The 17,604-nt window shown below is 33.2% G+C and overlaps 1 long non-coding RNA gene across 1 annotated transcript; it reads left to right on the top strand.

The window, feature by feature from the left end:
• The first annotated feature begins 1,566 nt into the window (after positions 1-1,566).
• LOC149481939 (uncharacterized) lies at positions 1,567-2,739 on the top strand. The gene is made up of 2 exons (XR_016316861.1): positions 1,567-1,741; positions 2,384-2,739. It is a non-coding gene; the product is annotated as an uncharacterized LOC149481939 (long non-coding RNA).
• Positions 2,740-17,604: the final 14,865 nt, after the last annotated feature.

Here is a 17,604-nt window from a genome sequence, read left to right as displayed (position 1 = left end):
AAAGATAAATCGAGGCATTTCGTTTTGAATTTTTACTTAGAAAATTTATTAAGTCCCTATTTAGGCAGTTCATAATACAATGTCACAGATAATTATCGTGTGTTCAAATAAACATCTGGCGTAAGATAAACGTTATGATTGGAGTAGGTACGGGTCTAGATTCGGTTTTAGTATGTAATTTGATTGCTTTAAAAAAAAAAAAGATAATAACCGAAAATAATCTCAAGGTTAATCGCGCATTTACAGTTTACATACTGTCGTCAGAATATAATGTCTGTTTAATTGAATAGAGAAAAGAAAAAAATCCATCCAGGTTTTCTGAAGGTTATTTTGTAGGTAGCTTCAAAATATAAGAACGCAAATCCTAAACGTGGAGTATTCGATAGTATAATCGATTTACATTGTGTGCATTTAATGTAATTCCTTGATAATAGTTTTTGTGACTAGCTGCAGTTTGACATCAACTGAATACATCAATTAGGTAGTTGTACAGTAGTTGTTGAGCAGTACATTCTTATTTACGTTGAAACTAAAGTTTAGCTCAGCCCTTTTACCGTTCGATATGAGATTCACAGATGAGTTTAAGCCTACACTTATCAATTGTTTTAAGTTGAGTTTTCAAAAGTTAACATACCGTTAAGGAATTTTAACCACATTTGAGAACAAGCTTTTGCCACTTTTTGAGTTAGTCGAAATTTTGTGTTTTTTTGCGGTTAAGTTACGAATTATTCGTTTTAAACTTTTTAGATATTGTAATTTTTGCGCTATAGTCAATGATCATAATTAACGACAGGTAATGTCAGATTGATTTTAATTAGCTAAATTACAGAGAGCGTTTTACGACACAGCGTTTAGAAGCGAGGCAGTTAACAGTACGGCGCAGCGGTTGCGTAGCATATGGAGCAACGTAGCATCATCAGCGGCCAATGGTACGGCTCGATGACGCGATGCCAGGATGACGCAGCACAAACGTTGAGGATACGGTCGCGTACCGTTTTACTGATTTGCTGCGGCAACACTCTGTTTTCAGTTTTCATAGTTGACCAGTAGCATACTGACATCTGTTTACTCGTACGCTGTACGAAGTAAATGTGTGTTGTGTCCACACAACACACATTTACGTAATATTCCAATATTACTACGGTAATGTCGTTTATTAGAAGAAAGTGATATGCTATCTGGCATGAGGTCCAGGATAAAACATGTGTGTTCTGACCGGTCAGTAGGATCGGGGCAGTGTAGGCTGAGGCAGGATGGATGTTATTTTGACAAAAAAAATAAAAAAAAATGAATTATCGTAGTAATGTAGTGTGAGATATTATGGCGTACGAGGACGCAAGTATGACTGTATCGGCCCGTCCGATTAGGGCCCTTCTGGCCTCCTCCACTCAAGCGACAGCTCAAGCCGAGGTTCGTGGTCCCCGTCAAGGGGGGACGCCCTTGTGCATGTCGCTACCAGGGTGAACCTTCAGTTCACCCCCGCGTCCGCGTTAAAATGTAGAAGCCCTTCTGGCTAACATTGAGAGACACCACACAAAAAAAAAAAAAAAAAAAAAAAAAGACTGTATCGGAGATAACTTGTGTAAAGTAAAAGTTTGTAACGTGGATTATTGTAACGGTAATGATTTCATTGCAGGAATTGTGCGTGCTATCTGGGTTGCAGTCCACGGTAGTTGAGCCTTCATTTGTGGTGAGCGAGCGTCGTGTCTATGTTATGTGGATGTTGTTGGTGTTCTGTAAGGTCAGTATGGCCGAGCGGTATAGTTGTCTAATCCCGGGATGAAATACCGTAGTGCTGTAAAACAAGAAGGGACGTACGAGGACGTACGATTGTCAGTATGGCCGAGGAGTGGAGTGAGTGGAGAGAGTCGTGAGTTTGGATTTAATATTGTTGTGTAAAAAAAAAGAAAAGAAGGAAAAAAAATAATCCTTAAAAAAAAAATTATGCAAAAAAAATTTATGCAAAAAAAAAATATTATGCAAAAAAAATAATGCAAAAAGAATGATGCAAAAAGAATGATGCAAAAAGAATGATGCAAAAAGAATGATGCAAAAAGAATGATGCAAAAAAATGATGCAAAAAGAATGATGCAAAAAAAAGGAGAGCAAAAAGAATGGTGCAAAAAAAAGAGAGAGCGAGTTATTGAAGGGAGTCCGGTCCAATAACTCGGCTATAGGGATTGCAGATCCGGTCTAGCACGCTATAGGGAAATCTGGTCTAGCGCAGTAAGCTAAAGAGATTTCCGGACTGGCACGCTAGAGGGAAATCTGGAGAGATTTCCGGACTGGCACGCTAGAGGGAAATCTGGAGAGATTTCCGGACTAGCACGGTTGCTGAAGGGCTTGCCGGACCAGCACATTGTTTTAATTGTCTTGTTCCCAGGTGTTCAGAAGTCGCTCGAGGACGAGCGTATGTCAGAATGGCCGTGACGGCGCCACCGTCGAAGCTTTAAAAAATAACGAACGGCGAACCGATAAAAAGCAGCGCGCGCGCACGACTCGGGTCATTCGTTCGCCGACCGTTGCCGAGTGCACATCTATTACGTAGTAGCTTACTATAACTTATTTGTGATATTTATTTTATTAGTGGTCATAATTGTAATACCAAGTGATTGTATTAGAAATGACTGTATTGTAAAACTGACATGATTTAAAAGAGCAACTATGGAGTTTCTTGCCGGTTCTTCTCTGTAGATACTGCATTCCGAATCGGTGGTAAATAAAGAAATGTTTGAGTTAGAGGTGTTTCTTTGCTCGATTACCCAACGCAACGCCCACAGCTTGAAAATAGATCCACATTCTACACCTTTCGCCGACATATGTTTATCAGCCATCTGGTTTCCATAACACAAGCGAAAGCTTAGTATGGGATCAGATTGTGCCGTGTGTGAAAATTGTCCTGAAATATTTATTTATTTTTATTTTTATTTATTTGAATAAGATTTTCATATATAAACCATTTTGATGTTCGAAACAAGCATGCCTAATCATATGGTACGGACAGACAAATAAAAAATTAACGTACAGTCAGCAAATAATCTGTCACACTGACAGCTAGCCGGAAATTGGTAGCTACAATATATTCGCGGCCATATTGCTTCCGGCTATCCGTTTATCATTGGTTATTGTTTACCGACTGTGGAAAAAGAAAGAGCTTTTTCATTATGATGTCATACAATGAAAAGCAAGCTCCTTTATCTATTCTATCTATACTAATATTATAAAGAAGAAAGGATTGTAATTATGTATGTATGTATGGTTTTCAGTTTTCACGCATAAACTACTGGACCGATTTCAAAAATTCTTTCACCATTAGAAAGCTGCATCTTCACTGAGCAACATAGGCTAGGTTTTATCCTGGAAATCCCACGGGAACGGGAACTATGCGGGGTTTTCTTTGAAAACGCGGGCGAGGCCGCAGGCGGAAAGCTAGTAATACAATATTTGTGTTATACATCTATCTTGTACCTATCTAAGGTACCTACTGATAACTAACATTATGATTTTTTATTGATTTTACAAATTGCAAATGTACATGTAATGTATTATGTAAACACGCATACTTTGTGTAACATTTATGATATTTAGAACCATTTTATAAATTGCCAGAAGCGTCCTAGCTTATGAGATCTTTGATCTTATAGAATCAAAAGAGGTCTTGGGTTCAATCCTTACTTCATCGTAAAAAAACACATTATAAATAACAGCTATTAGGCATTTTCCCCATATATATAAGGACCAGTAACTAAATAAAATGTATCAGAGTAGATAATATTGTTCTATATGTATTTATAATACCAATTTATCACAAAAAATAATACGTATAAAACTACAATGCATTTATAAATAATAATGATACGCGGTTGCAAATGATTTCCCGTATTCAGAACCTTAGTGACCAAATGCGTGTATCTAAACAGCAAGAAGACCACTGAAAGATAAGATTTTTTTTAACTATTTTTATAAAACAACAAAGCTTACAACTAAATACAAAAAAGCACTAAGTATATCAATTTTAATTATTTGATTGACATAAAAGCTTTTAAATAAGCAAAAGCTTTTTAGCTTAAAATAATACATCCAAAAGCTGTGTTAGGAGCCCTAGTTATGTCTTATTCAGCTCAGTAAGCGAATCGACAATGTTTTTCTCTGTCTTATGTAATCTAAATAATTCAGCAGGTCAAAACAGTGGCAAAGTGCAGTCAGAGTTGTCAAAAGCCTGACCATCTTATGAAACTCGACATTATTAAAAAAATCTCTAATCTCTTTCACATCAAACCAACTTTCTATATCTTTAACTAGCTTTCCATCGCTTCCAGTCCAGTGGATACAATCCTATACTGCAAGCCGTATTCGCAAACCGGTCCCGAGTTCAGTAGGTTCGAAACCGGTCCACTTCCTATGCTGATTAGCCGGGAAACTGTACCATGGATTAGGGTTTCGACCCTGCATCGAATATTGTATGTGTACCTATGCAATTTTTTTAATCTATACTAATATTATAAAGCTGAAGAGTTTGTTTGTTTGTTTGAACGCGCTTATCTCGGGAACTACTGGTCCGATTTGAAAAATTCTTTCGGTGTTAGATTGCCCATTTATCGAGGAAGGCTATAGGCTATTATATATCATCACGCTAAGACCAACAGGAGCGGAGCAATGCGGGTGATACCGCGGGGAACAGCTAGTTGTACATTAAAGTTACTTTGAAAGTTATCAAAGTTAAGTTTGTTATCTCTTCAAATTAAAAGTTTTATTGTATAATTTTTTTGAGAATAGGGAAGCGGTGGACAACAACATTGCCTGTAAAAAATTATTGATAGATACTTAATACTTCATTATGGTGTTGATACTTGAAAACAATGTCTGTGTTTCATTTATGTTCAACAATCTTGAAGCTTAAGTTCATAAAGTTTAGTTAATATCAGACTTATTAGGATTTTATAATGATTATTTATTTATTTATTTCACCTTACCACTACCAATATATGTAATATTACAATGTAACTTAATGTAACTAAAAGCTTACTTGTTTTATCTTATTAACATGCATAATAAATCTCGTTTTGTCTGTCACAATATAAATCACAAAGCATTAATAAAAACCGATCAGCCATAGTCCCAGTGCATCAAAGGAACTACGCAGTCACCTACAAAGTTGTGAATTTCTTTAAAGTTTTATAATTCCGCACGGACGAGGTGGCGATCTGAACAACTCCGAGCAACTGTGAGCAACTCCGCGTAACTCCCAGCAACTTGTCCATTGCTTTGTTACTTGTTCTCAACTGTATTTGTTTTGTATCGATGTGTTTTACATTTGTCGTGACGATGTCGGATCCGATATCGTGAAGATATCGTTTTGTAAAAGCACAGTAAAAGTTTGTAGACCTTGCATAAGAATATGTACGATATTAGAGAATGTTTACGTGTGTCGTGACGATATCGTTTTGTAAAAGTTCTTTTAGAAATTGTAAGGTATAAGTATGTTTAAGGTGTCGTGACGATGTCGTTGGTCTATCGTGAGTGGGTTACGTATAGTGTCAATGGGAGTATTAGTATTTTTACAGGGTCAAGTATTTTGACGGTCATTGACTTATTCGTATAGTTTCTAGTTACTTGCTACAATAATGTATTGATTGATTACGTAGTAACTATTAACTATTCTTAAGCATACGGTATAAAGTGCAATAATAAACGGTGATAGAATTTTTTTTATATTATTACAATATTGTTAACATAACTTTTAATTTACAAACCTCTACCACTGAATCTTAAACAAAATTGAAATTTGGTACAGAGATAGCTTGAGTCATGAGAAATGACATGTATTTAATGCTAGTTTTTTTTTTATAAAAACCAAAATTTTAAGGGTAAAATAGGGGGTGGACATTTAAGGATATTAACTTTAAATTGCCGCATATTGCATGTTGGCGAAATCAAGTGTAAATCTTGTATATTTAAGTGCCAAACGCAATTCATGATATACAAATAAAATTACTAGGTACATGGTATAAAACAAAGTCGCTTTCTGTGTCCCCATGTCCCTATGTACATATGCTTAAATCTAGGGATGTAACGATACATGATTTTGCCGATACGATACCGATACCGATATTTGTAGTAATGTATCGGCGATACCGATACCGATACCGATATCGATGGCTTGGTAGAAAAATAAATAGTGAATTATGCATAAAAAGTTACCAACATTTAACAGAGACAACTGTTAATCGTATTCTTTTAAATAAAAATGCCAAATCAAAAAACAACAAAACCATTTATTTTAGTATTATTATTTTACGAAGTCAGTTAAACTTTAAGTAATACACATACAATCAGTACCTAATAAAAGTTTACTATTGGTTTTTCAGAAAACAAAGTGCGCACGCGCGGGCGGCCTCCCGCATCGTTCATTGGGCGCGGGTTTTTGAATTATTTGATATCAAAAAAATTGGTTGTTTGTAAAGTAGGTTTACGATCGAGATGTTTATGTGATAACATAATGCAGTGGCAGCGCTCGAGATGAAACGGGAGATCGGTCCGTCTCTCTCTTGTTATACCTGCGATCGCGCTCGTGAGGTTTTGGTGTGACACAAGTTTATGAACATGTCACCCGACTAAAACGATTTTAAAAACGTTATCACGCTAAAAATTAAAAAAATTCAAAATCATTTATTTCTTTCCTTTACATAAACAAATTTGTGATTGGAACACTCCTAGTAACCAAATAAAATGCTTGTGTCAGGAGGTTCCGCTCTTCCTTAACACTATTACAGAAACAGAAATAAAACAATATGAATGAATACAATGCAAAAACATAAAAGAAAAGAAAGAATTTAATAAAAAAATATCGGTATCGGTTGATTTATTATCGGCGATACCGATATATCGGCTTGCCGATATATCGGCCGATATATCGGTATCGGTATCGGTATCGTTACATCCCTACTTAAATCTTTAAAACTACGCAACAGATTTTGATGCGTTTTTTAATAGATAGAGTAATTCAAGAGGAAGGTTTTAGTATATAATTTATTAGGTTCTAGACAAAGCGGGCGAAGTCTGAAGGCGAAGAAAATATAGAGCATAAGCTAACATGAATAAAACTCTTGAACAAGTGAAGCCTCTAGATTATATTTCGTAAATAAACCAACTTTTAAACGTCATATAAATTGAAAATCCGTTACAATAAAGAAAAGAGGTGCGTTATCAGCAATTAACAAATCATCGTCGAAGCTGAAACTAATCACCGATTTGTCAAAAGCTCTGAGGCCTGAGCTTCTGTGTGATAAGCTGATAGTTTGAATGGCCTCACAAATGGGCAAAGATTATTTATTTTGTAGATGTGTCAATCGTTTTCTTTCGTTAAATGTAATTTAAGAAAATGAATTTATAACTAATACGGGCTATGGGCTATGTAGATTGAGTAGGATTTTATAGTGGTGTATTTTGTCAAAGAAAGAAAGAAAGAAAAGATGTTTTAACTTCTTAAATATTAATAGCTTTAGTTTAATCTTATAAAGTATATTTGGAGGTGGATCTTTTAGGTCCTAAAGAAATTAATAATTCGTAGAGCACAAAATCGCAGAGCATTTAGGTACAAAAACCAAAAGGCAATACAAATCATATTACACAATTAAATTTAAATTACCATACCTAAACCGTGGTGTTTTAACAGCTTAATCTTCAAGATTTACCATTAAAACAAAAACATCTATAATCCACATAATCTTTGGCCAAAAGGTGTCCGTTTTAAACAAACTGTAAGGCTAAAGTTTCGGCGTTAAAAACACTATTAACCTACTTTATTTGAAAGTCACTTCTTTTATGGTCTATTAAAATGTAGGGGAAGGTAAAATGCATTCTAATCCCTTAATTTAAGGTTTATTTTTGTATACATGAAAAGCAGAACTGTATTTCGTAATGGAAATCTATTATTTTAAAATAGGAGCTTTGTTATCAATATTGGACTATGATATCCATTGTAGCAACAAGTAATAGAAGTGCAGTGACACAGTTGAATGGAAAATAAAATTTTAATCAAAAAGAATCGTTGTTTTTAGGATTTAATACCGAAAATGCATTGGTCATTGTATGCGGATTATAAGTGTGTCTTAGTCCCTCTTAAAAGACTGCATCGATTTTGAAGAACTTATTGAGTTTTTGTTTATTCCTAATTACACTTTCGTATTTTTTATTAATCTTTGATGAGATTTCATCTTGCCTGAAATGAACAGTAAAATGCAGAATATATTATTTCTTAAATTAAAAGGAAACTATCAATTATAATTACGAAAAAAAATATCATTCAATATTCACTTCTCATTTAAAACTGTCACGACAATATAATAAGTAGGTATTTTAAGTTTAAACCCCTGCATACTAAAAAAAAATCAATAACTGACTCATTAGTTTTCGGTATTCCCAAAAATATAACCTTGACCACTCCATCCCTTCGGAAAACGACTCTAGGGATGTGTCCCTAGACTATTCTAACCCTTTTTGAGATATGATTGGTCATACAGACCCTAGTTTTTGGGTGCGCCATTGTTTTTCTAAAGATTAAATTACTTACTAAATATTATGTAGTTCAAAAATATGTATTTAGCATGATATAAAACTCGTAGTATGATATTATTTTTATAATAATGCAATTTACTCTTATTGTATATTTTAATTTTGTTAAGTGATGGTAAAATATGCAACTGAATGGCCAATTATATTATTAATATTTTCAGAAAAAGCTTCGTGACAGCATTTTACACATAAAATTGAACTGCCTTATTACATAATTGTCTGTCAACCTTTTCTGTACATAAATCTATACTAATATTAAAATGCTGTTATTTTTTTAGTTTGTTTGTTTAAAGGCGCTAATCTCAGGAACAGGTCCGATTTGAAAAATTCTTTCGGTGTTAGATAGCCCATTTATCGAGGAAGGCTATAGTCTATTTATATATCATCACGCAAAATACCAACAGGAGCGGAGCCACGCGGGTGAAACCGCGGGGCACAGCTAGTCTACAATATTACAATATGTATATTAATTTGCCTTTATAATTTACATTCATACAAACTTTTATAAACAAACAGCTTTACTTTATTATATTGTAATAATAATAAGTTACTAGAATTTATTTAATTTGTAAACAACCGAGAATCGAACCCAGGAAAGCAACAACTCGAGCGTGCATCTGATAAAATTCCCATATCATCAAAAACAATTGGGACCCTAAAATTAATTCATGCAAATGGCCAACTTTTGAAAACAGGTGATAATATCAACAATAGGTTAAAAATATTCAAGCGATTTTACACCCCAGCAGTAAAGGGTTTAGAATGAAAATCGCTTGCAAGTATTCCGAAATTACCTCTAAATACCGAGTGTACTCTAATATATTTTTTAAGTAATTAATTTCACCGTAATGGCTTTTTAACGCTGTTGTTTCATTAATATTTTCTGCTTGGTTTTCCGAGCACTGGTGATAAACACAAGTTTTCAAATACAAATTATTGTAAACAGGGATATTTTTAACTTTATAGCGATGGTATTAAAGTTAATATAAAAACCGCAAATTATTATATTTTTAAGTGCGATTCAATAGATAATTCAATATTCATATAAAAAAGAGGTATTGAAAAATAAAATCAAACAAAAATACGGAATCTGGATAAGAGTAGCTATTGATTCTTTTCTACTGTTTCAAGCACTTTAAAGGGGCACATTTCAATAAAAATTTTAAATTATATAAAAGGTACATTAACCGGAAAATTACTTGATCAATGAAATCATTAAATCCTCAAATACCTACATTTTAATAACAGCTCATTTCAACTTAAATATCGCTGCACTGTTGCTTTAAAACAAATTTTATTTCCGTTTCTACGAGTATGTTCCTATTAAGTATTACAAAATATTAACATTTCTAAAAACATTACACGGAAGAAATATGTCCAAACATCTCATTATATCGTGTATACAAAACGTATTTAATGTGAGAACCCCTAATTTGTACATTTGGTATAACTATGCATTCATTAATATTAATTACATTAATATATTCTACTCTATCTAATTATTTATAAAACATTCACGCCTGTTTTACGGCTTTTTATTTGACAAGTATTAATTTCATACGTTTAAAATTACGAAAAATGTCTAACCTAGGTTATCTAACCTAACCTTTTAGTGAAACCTAAACTTAGGTTTATCTAAAAGGTAAAAAGACTATTCAAGTTTAATAAGTTAAATTTGAGTTTGATTCCAATTGTGGTTAGATACCTTGCTATTAATAACTTAATCAATAAATGTGTTGTTAGTAACCCTACCACGAAACTACTGAACAAATTTTGAAAAAGTTTATAACAATATTTTATCAGCTTAATACATGGGGCAATAATATTATTTATCGACTTTTTAATTGATTGATTTTTCCTACGAATTTTTTTCAAGCATCGAACCAAGTACCTCGTTTTTATATTATCATGCTAACCACTCCACTACAAGGTTAATTTTTTATACAGGCCTTCATTAAAATCTGGATAAGAATTATTTAATTATTCACAAGGAAACACCATTCGTCAACGTCAACACTCGTAGGCTAATAGTTTTATGTTTAACCGACTTATAAAAAAATGTTATTAATTTGTTATGAATATATTAATCGTAATGTGATGATTTTTGGTTTTGGTTGTGAATGTTTTCAAAAGTTTAGCTGATATTGGCACACAATTACTTTAAAATACATTTTAAATTAGAATAACTACCTATTCCCTTTAGGGCCGATTTTTCAATGCTTGGATAAAACTTATCCGTCCAATAAAGTATTACACGATAGTATTAAAATGTCACGTAAACTGTCAAATACGGGCAATTAGAATACGTTTTTAAAATGGTAGTTTTATACATTATTCGACGAATAAGTTTTATCCAAGCATTGTAAAATCGGCCCTTAATTATATGTTTACGATTTTATAATACCACTGTTAATGTTTGTTGCTATAAGAGGGCGACAAACATCGTCCTAGGTAAATTTATTGTTATGTTTCCGATTTGTAACATGAAACAGTACTATTACTACTTCAATTTTTGAGACAAGCGTCTATTATAATTGTTAATTACTTTAAATATACAAAACAGTATTTAAAGTTTCAAGCCTATAACTTCGTCTAGATTTTTAAAAAGTCCCTACTATGATTTATAAAAACTTATAAAGCCGAACTCGGGAAATAAACCATTCCTAACTAACGTAACTAGTAACCACTGCACCCAGGAAGTCGACTAAAATATGTAAATGCCTTACAAAATGGGTGAAACTGTACCCACAAACAATCAAACTAAATTATATACTTCACGCTGTACGCGCCCGGGTTAACACGTTATATTTACAATTAAGATAGGCCGGTGAGGCCCTAATGATAACGGCCACGCGATCATTTTCGGGTTAACTGTCAAGATTTTGTATGAAGAACTGTGGCTTCACTTGCGTGGTATCAAAAATAGAGTCACTTTTATTACAGAGTAGATTTTATTCACTATTAAAATTTAAAACATAATATCTATACTAATATTATAAAGCTGAAGAGTTTGTTTGTTTGAACGCGCTAATCTCGGGAACTACTGGTCCGATTTGAAAAATTATTTCGGTTTTAGATAGCCCATTTATCGAGGAAGGTTAAAGGCTATATATCATCACCCTAAGACCAACAGGAGCGGAGCAATGCGGGTGAAATCGCGGAGCACAGCTAGTAAAATATACAGGGTGTAATCGTTAAGTGTGCACAGGCGATTATTCCGTAACTATTACAGATATCAAAAAACTTTAAACTGATATCGAAAGTACTTAACCTAATGAGTAAAATGGCCATAATAAATTTTTAAAAATAATACGAGAAATATCTAAAAAATTAACTTTAAACCCTCCAATACATTTAGTATGAGATATGAATATCCCATGTACATGGGTTGATCCAAAAGTAATGATAATCAATATTAAACAAGGTCATTACAGTTAAAATAATTATGCATTTCTCTAGATAGTCTTCTAACTAGATAATATACTTCGATTTTTTTTTTTAACTTATAAAAAAAAAAACTTTGACTTCATCTACAAAAACCCCTCAAAATCGGCCATCACTTCGCTGTCGTCTTAAAATTTCTTGTATCGACGGTGTTTCTTGTGCCGAGGTAAGAGATAGAATTAACTAGGAGCTAGATCTTACAAACAGGGTGGGTGTTCAAGCATTTTCAATGCCGATTTTTGATTGGCAGCCATCGCAACTGACGCTTTGTGATCTGGTGCGTTGTCTTGGTGAACCAACATTCAAGACCGAAGTTTGCCATGTCTCTTTTTCTTACTAACCTACCCGCAATCTTTTAATTTGGTCTGTGTAGTAAGAGCCCTGTGTAGTAGTGGCTACCTTCTTAAAATATTCCACATTTCTTCAGCGTCCCAAAAAACTACGGCTTTAATCTATCCCACTAATTTTCACTTTGAAAATCTTCACCGTCACTTTGGAAGCTCGCATCCAGGCCATTGATTGTTTCTTGGTTTCAGCATAAACATGGTGAACCCAGGTAACGCCCATGGTCACAAATCGTGACAAAAAATTATCCTGATCTCATTAAAAATTTAGAAATTCACCCTCTAAATGTCGAATCGTTGTTTCTTCTTTTCGTCGGGAAACATTCTGGCTCGCACTGTTCACATTAAAATTAATGTTAATACTTGGAAACGTGGCCTGTAGATATAATTTTTTTGTGATAACTTAGTGATTACATGAGCAAGCATAAAACATTTATTTTATATTTTTATGTGCACAGAAAATACCCTATTATCATTACTTTTGGATCAACCTATACATTTAATATGAAAGATTTTAGCTTTTTTTTTGTTTTTTTGGTTTTCTGCTTTAATTACTTCGCAAATTTGGAGGGAAGTTCATTTAGAAACTGTAAATAGAGCTCCTCATTGTATTGCACAATGAGGACGTCACTTCGAAAATCTACTATGAATACAAAATGTATGGGAAATAAATTGTATGGGAGCGTTTGATGTAACATTTTTGGTTATTTCTCGTTTTATTTTTAAAAATTTATTATGGCCATTTTACTCATTAGGTTAAGTACTTTCGATATCAGTTTAAAGTTTTTTGATATCTGCAATAGTTACGGAATAATCGCTTGTGCACACTTAACGATTACACCCTGTATACAAAAAAAGCAGTCAAGTTTATGTGAGGCTGACTATAGTTTCTCGCGTATCAGATATGAAAAAACACTCTTTATCGAAATGTAGAGTGTGGTAATACAGATAATAATCTAGCTTTGTACTCAGTTTCGTGCAGATCTGGATTTTTTGTATAAAAGAACAAACATACATCTTCACAAGCTTTTGTAGCTTTCCGCCCGCGGCTTCGCCCGCGTTTTCAAAGAAAAACCCGCATAGTTCCCGTTCCCGTGGCATTTCCGAGATAAAACTTACCCTATGTGTTAACCAAGTTACCCTCTATATGTGTGCTAAATTTCATTGTAATCGGTTTAGTAGTATTTGCGTGAAAGAGTAACAAACACACACACACACACATCCTCACAAACTTTCGCATTTATAATACTAGTAGGATGGTTGTAGAAAAGAATTATGATAGACGATTTATCTAATAGCTACCCTGATTATGTCATCCATTTTTTGTGACAATGTATTTTATAATATTTAATTGGTTTGACATTGACGAGAGTCTTTTAATCGTGTTTTATTTTTCAGTCTTTTCATTTTGACAAAGACGTGTTGTGAGCAAATTTTAAGCTTGATATGTCTTTTAATGAAATGAAATGAAATGAAAAAATGAAATGAAATGAAATGAAATGAAATAAATTTATTTGTCCATTATATGATTTACAATTAATGTACGACAGTGGGTCCCAAACTAAGTGAAATACTTGTGTCTTGGGACCCTGAGTTGCGCTTCTTGGTTATATACATATGTTATGGACAGTAGAAAGTTAACAAGTAGGTAAATAATCTAATGTAATGGAATAAATAAATATTATAGGACTGATAAATTTATACTTTTTAACCGACTTCAAAAAAAAGGAGGAGGTTATCAATTCGGCCGGTATGTTTTTTTTATGTATGTACATTGTACACCGATTACTCCGAGGTTTCTGAACCGATTTACGTGATTCTTTTTTTGTTCGATGCGGGATGGTGTCGAATTGGTCCCATAAAAATTTTATTCGGATAGGCGCAGTAGTTTTTATTTTATGAGCATTTTTGTCTGTATTTGTAAATGTTGCAAGTGCAAGTTTGAAGTCGGTTGTTTTTAACGCAGTTATCACTTGTTTAAATTAAATAATATATCCAATTATCCAGTCCGGCACACGCTTGGCTGGTTCGTGCATAGCTGGTCCCTAAAGTCGGTCGATGACATGGCCCTAAGCGGAAACAAGATTCGATCTGGGTTAGAATAAAAGACGAATAATTACATTATTATCATTTACGCGCGGCGCGCATTTGACGACGCGGTTGGCGCAGTGGCAAGTAACTGCCTACTGAGCCGACGGTCCCGGGTTCGATCCCCGGTCAGGGCAAATATTTGTGTGATGAACTCAATTATTTGTTCTTGGGTCTAGGTGTTATTATCTATATATGTATGTATTTATTAAATATTATATTTATCGTCGCCTAGTACCCACAACACAAGCCTTAATTGAGCTTACTGTGGGACTAGGTCGATTTGTGTAATAATGTCCTATAATATTTATTTATTTATTTATTATTTATTTATTTATTTATCATGTATTACGATAACGGTAATGCATTAGGTAGTGAACGCCATTTTATTTTAAATTAAAATTTAATTTTATTGTTAAAAATAAAGATATTAAATTTTGTATTTGTTGAAATATAGAGCCTCTTTTTATAAATAAGAATATTTTTTGAACGCTCATAATTTATCTTACTTTGGTAATAATACACGTAATTACTATGTAAAGTTTATAATTAAATCGTCACTCGAAACGTGGAGACACACACAAAAAAAAACAGTAAGTACCTATAATTCATCCTAGTCGAGTTAATTTGGCAGATTTTACAAAAAATAGCAAGAGGCGTTTATTTTGGAAAAAGAAACATTGCATTAGACTAAACAGTCGAAGACGTAAGTGGTACTCATAGTTTTTTTCCCAAACGAACTTAACGTAACTTTTGATATATTCCTATAATATTAACTGCCGTTCAAAAAACAGTGACTCTTCAAAAACATTCCAGACCAAATACGATTTGAAAATCAATCCCCCTCAAAGAATATTCCATTTTAAAATCAAATTTCTATACGAAAAGTACGAAATATTCCAACATCAAACGCTTGAAATCACTCCTGTAAAGCCTTCATTACTAATTCTCTCTACAAATGGTAATTATTTGGCCCAAGAAATTTTCTCTATGAATAAAACAAACCGTTTTGATGTACAATTTGTAAGGCCTTGTGTTCACTGATGGGGGATGTTTTCTTTAAAAAATGTATTTTTAATGATAATTTGAGTGAAATCAGGTATTTAAATTTAATTATAGATGACAGAATTTAGAAATAAAAGACTTTTTAACGGATTTAAATAATACAAGATTTATTCATTAGTCATTACATCATTTAACACGAAGAAAAAGAAATGTCTTGGTCTGGTAGGACACAGAAGGCTGATCACCTACTTGTCCCTAAAGAAAATCGATCAGTGAAACAGATGTATCTGCCCCTTACCCCACTAGGGGACATGGGACTTCACGTTTTTTTTTTTTTTTCAGTTAAGTAGAGCGCGCATGACGACGATTAAAACCTACTTATCAATCACAAAATAAATAAAGTGTTTTATTTGTATTTCTAAACGTTACTTGCGTAAAACCAAAGAAGATACGATGAAAGAATTTTCAAAATTCTTAAATTATATTGTAAAATCACATTTGAAATATATTTCTTTATTCAGTTTATAAGAATCCTTAACCGTGATTTAAAATGAACAGCGAATAGCCGAATTCTTTGGAGCTTTCTCAAATTGACAAACGGAAAGATGCCCATTAAGTGATCATTAAGGCTGTATTGTTGTTAAAATATTATAAATACTATTTTTATCTCTTTGAATATAATTCGTATACGTAATTCGTATTTAGACTTTAGCTACTAGGTCATATAAATCTAAATAAGAGTGTTATTTAGATTTCTAGGTATTATGTAGTATGTTTTTTCATGATGTCACAAAAAAATATGTTTTTTCCTATTTTTAAAATACTTTCTTACTTATACAAACACTAGCTATCCTACGGCTTCGCTCACGCTATATAAATGTTTAGAAATTATATGCCAAAACCTTTCTGCAGAAATATGCTATCTATTGGTGAAAACAGAATGAAATCGGTGTAATAGTTTTTGAGTGTATTTCGAATAGACAGTAGACACGGCGGACTTTGTTTTTAATTAATGGTAGTGACTGAAATTCCATTTTAATGTTTGTTTGCTATCAAAATGACATGTATCTGTGTAACTCTACTTTTTATTTTAATTAAGAAAAAACAAAAAAATCCCGTATTTTGCTGTAAACAACATCCGATCGTAGTAAGGAAACCTCAAATAACGTAACGTGGTATAATAATTAATAGTCGATATAATTACAAAACCAACATAGTGCTGTGCAAACATCGACATGAGATATCCCTAATTGTTACACGGTGTCACATGCTGGTAGCACATTATTGCGATTTCTATTGCTAGACAAACAGACACCTCTGTGTTTGGTAACATTTCTGCGTCTCCCGAGTCTTGTGTCAATATTTGAAGAGTTCACCTCATTTCTTGCGGCTAGTGATGTGAGCGTGTCGATATTTATTTCATTAAATTTTAGTTGTGGTGAAATGTTTATAGTTCGATTATATTTTTGTTGGTTGTATAAGCTGTACATAGTTGAACTTGACAAATTGTTATATTACAGTTTGTAAGTAAGTTTAATAATAAAATATAGGTACTATTTATTTATGAAATTAGGTTGAAAATTCTGTAAGGATAGTTCCTGGAGTCCGGGGATTCTTGTAATTTCATAACTATAATATATTTGTACCAAAATGCAAACCAAACACGTTCATCTTCACAAACCTTTACGTTTATAAAAAAATTGGTTGTCTGTAAAGTCGGTTTACTGACGATAGTTGAACGTGACAACGTCCGATAGTGCTTCTTTGTCGCTCGTTCCGCGCTCTCGCTTGCACTTCAAGCCTTACATGGAACGCCTCAGAGCGAGGTAACGCCGCATGAGTCATGATTTTTCGTGCGTGCAGCCGGCTCTATCGAATTATAAGACGTTGTCACGTCAATAAACAAAAAAAGGATTGATTATTATCAAATCTCACATTTTAGTAAGTAAAAAATCCGTGCTTCTAACCACTAAACCTCTGTAATCTCCCAATCCTTTAACAAATGGGACACATAATAAATCCATACACCAGATAACGTATAATTAAATTGTAGATTTAACCTGTTTTGGTTAAAATCGAGGCAGTATCGCAAATTTAGTTCCAATTAGCATAACCATTAAATTCGCACATGCGTAATATGACCGGTTTC

Source organism: Colias philodice, chromosome 16 (assembly GCF_061535455.1).
Source record: "Colias philodice isolate Cphi_HAF_F1 chromosome 16, ilColPhil1 Martin Lab GWU primary, whole genome shotgun sequence".
NCBI lineage: Eukaryota > Metazoa > Arthropoda > Insecta > Lepidoptera > Pieridae > Colias > Colias philodice.
The sequence above is the reverse complement of the archived record's forward strand: the minus strand, read 5'-3'. Positions and strand labels throughout refer to the sequence as shown.